This window comes from Carya illinoinensis, chromosome 7 (assembly GCF_018687715.1).
Source record: "Carya illinoinensis cultivar Pawnee chromosome 7, C.illinoinensisPawnee_v1, whole genome shotgun sequence".
Lineage (NCBI taxonomy): Eukaryota > Viridiplantae > Streptophyta > Magnoliopsida > Fagales > Juglandaceae > Carya > Carya illinoinensis.
Window position 1 is genome coordinate 13328225 of NC_056758.1, and position 3504 is coordinate 13331728.

General features: G+C 38.3%; 1 non-coding gene across 1 annotated transcript; it reads right to left on the minus strand.

Moving 5' to 3' along the window:
• Positions 1–1330: 1330 nt before the first annotated feature.
• On the minus strand, positions 1331–1438 carry LOC122317678. Its single transcript, XR_006244595.1, has one exon. It is a non-coding gene; the product is annotated as a U6 spliceosomal RNA (small nuclear RNA).
• Between the last annotated feature and the right edge of the window lie 2066 nt (positions 1439–3504).

Here is a 3504-nt window from a genome sequence, read left to right on the forward strand (position 1 = left end):
AATGATTCTTAGCCTATCGATATCTAGGATTTTTTGAGAATGAGGGGCCAATGAAGTGGGGAGTAGATAAAGGACCATGAGAGGACCTTCAAAATATGTGTATGCACATAGGACCAAAAGGTGTTATATACTAACTACTTATTTGAAGGAGAGGCAACTATTTGATGGGACACAGAGAGGCAATTGCTAATCGTGGAACTAGAATACATGGAAACCATTACTGGGGAGATGTTTATGAAGGAGTTTGATGACCTCTTCTTCCATGCCATTGTAAGGGAGTAGAAATTAAGGGAATTTGATGGTTTGGTCCAAGGTGGTATGGGGGTCAAGTAATATGCAACTAAGTTTATTGAACTATGAAGATTTGCCCCATATCTCATTGCCACAAAAAAAAAAAAAAAAAAAAAAAAAAAAAAAAAAGTGCGTGAATTTAAGATAGACTACATTCGCAAATGCATGCCCAAGTGGCTTGTTTGTAGATACAAGACTTATAGAGGCTAGTGGAAGTAGCCTCTACTACTAAGTGTGAGCATCATAGTCTAGTAGTTGTAATGATAGGCCATAAATGAAGGATGCAAGTTGGAGAAAGAAGTAGCTCGGGATCACTCCAAAATTTTGTATCTAGGTTCGAGACACATCCACAAGCTATTCCGAAAATGAGCATGGGAGGTCTGGTGCTGGTGTGTAGTTAGTGGAATATGTCCTATGAAGGGGACTATTGTTTAATCACTATCATGTGCTATTGATGTAGTTAGACCAGACATTACGCTAGGGATTGCCTGTGAATGGTTCAAGGAGAAAGGACTAGCCCAATTGGAACAATAGTAGGACAAAGGCAGATGGTGCAGGTTCTGGTGTATGCCTTGACACTGGGCGAGGTTGATAAGAAATCCCTAGAGACCCAAGAGGTTGGCATCATCACAGGTATGAACCCTCTCAATTAAAGGTTAAGCAAGTGTTGAATAATAGATTTTGGTCATGAGATAGTTAGCTTTCAATCACTCGAGGGAGAGGAATTGGTATTTGAAAGCAGTAGGGTAAGGATGATGTCTAGACTAATCTTAGCATTTGTAAAGCCCTGATAGAAGAACTAAACCACATGACCTATATTTTAAAAGGACTAGTTAATAATATAATTGGAGTTCTATTGGAACATTATAAAGAGTAAAAATTTCTCATTCCTAAGTAATGTGAGATACCATACATGACCATCTATCCTTATCCTTATCATATGGGATATTACAATCTACCTCCATTAACCTCCCGACTTCCTCATTGGGCCTGTCCATTGTAGGTGGCACAGTCCAAGTTCCACATTTTTTATTGTGATAGGTTCTGATACCATTTTTTGATTTGTGCGTGTCATCCTTGCACATGGGCCATGCTAATCTTCTTTATATCGTTCCAATTTTATCGAATGTCCCCGAAATTGTGATACCCCATATAATAAGGATAAGAGTAGGTGGTGTATAAAATCTCATATTGCTTAGGAAAGAGAAGTTTATGCTCTTTATAATGTTCCAATGGGGTTCTAATTGTATCATTGACTAGTCCTTTTAGAGTATAAGCCATGAGGTTTGGGCCTTCTGTTGCGGCGTTACAAATGGTATCAGAGTCTACCCTAATTAGAAATGTGAGACTTGAGTCATGCTACCTACAATGGATAGGTCAGACGAGGACAAAAAATTTAAGATGGAGAGATTGTGATATCCTATATGACAAGGATAAGGATAGGTGGTATATGAGATCGTACATTGCTTAGACATGAGAAGTTCTTGCTCTTTATAAGGTTCCAATGGGGCTCCAATTGTATCATTGACTAGTTCTTTTAGAGTATACATTATATAGTTTGGGTCTGTCATTGGAGGATTACAACATTACAAACCAAGAAGGAATTGGCTATTGGAGTGGAAGCCTATTTGGTACAGGTGGTGCTTAAACCGGGAAGCATAAGGTAGTGATGGGGATACTTGTTGTAGAGGAATTTCTGAAGGTGTTTGTCGTGGATATTCCAGGATTACTTCCTTCTCAAGAAATCAAGATTTCAATTGAGTTGAAGTGAAAAATAGCTCTACTACACAAAACACCAAATATAATGTGTGATGCCCCCAACTCCCACGTACTGAAACATGGGAATCAAGGCTTTGAGATGATGACAACATGTGTCATGCATCCAATTGCTAAGTGTACAATATAAACAATGCAGTGGAATAAGTTAAGTCGATCACTAAGTACCAGAATTGTTTAAATACAAATTCGATTAAACATAAATGTATCAAAAATATTACAATAGTTCAGCAAAACATAATATAAACCAAATACATAATTCAAAGGCAGGAAAACAATTTCCAAAATACAAGCAAAAACACCATATCACTCCTCCCGTGGAGCCACCTCCTTAGGCTTAGCCTCCTCATTATCTGCATCAAAATCTACGATACCACAGAGTGATACCGCAAATAAGTAACAATCAAAACAAATCAAGAGATAAAAATATATAGATGCAACCAACAAACATGCAGTCACATGATGACAAATGCATGAGATCCAAAAAATCATTTTCTACGAAAATGAATATTTTTCAACGCACACCAAAAATTACATTTTTGCCCAAAAACATATCTAGTCCATTAAAACATACGCAATTTTTCGAGAAAATAGCCCAACATAAAATCCACAATTTTTCTAGAAAATGGTTCACATGTCCTTTAACCAAAACTCACCATTTTTCCAGAAATGGTGAGTTTTGGATAATGGGAAAATGGCCCATTATTCAATTATCAAAACCAATTATCCAATTTTACCGTATGCACCATAATCTCCCATAGGGATCATCCACACACTTTGGCTCTTATCGCCACACCACAGGTAAAGACCATGCATATGATTTCGTAACGAGCGATACTTAGCTTCGTGCCCAGTGCATACCATGACCAGACATCCTCTAGCCCCTGCCAGTAAAGGGGCCACAAAGTCGGCAAGATAGCGTTACAGTATTGTCCGAGCATGTTGTCACCCAGTGACAACCCAGAGGACGTCACTCAGTATATTCCGCGCTCGAGTGACCAGAGGAGCTGCACCGAGATAATGCCCCATCACGACTTGGGGTCGTGATACATACATACCCAAAAATTCATTTAACAAATGAAAACTCAGTTTTCATTTTTCAAACATGAACATGGATGTACCATCAATGCATGACATGAAACAAATAATCAACAACCAACCAATCACACAAACAATTCCGTCCTTCAATCCATTCTACTCCCGACTCCTCAGATTCAGTCCGACACAATCAACCAATCACAGTAAATAAGAGTTAGCGCAAAAATATAATTAAATCTCAAAAGTTCTTTGAAAAAATTCTTGCAGTGCTATAAAATAATTTTTGAATGATCAATGGGCTGCAAAAGGCGGCGGAAAGGCAACGTCACATTGCAAATGCATTGTGGCCGTGGGTCTCAAAATACCCAAATTTGAACGAAGACATGGAATTACTAGGGA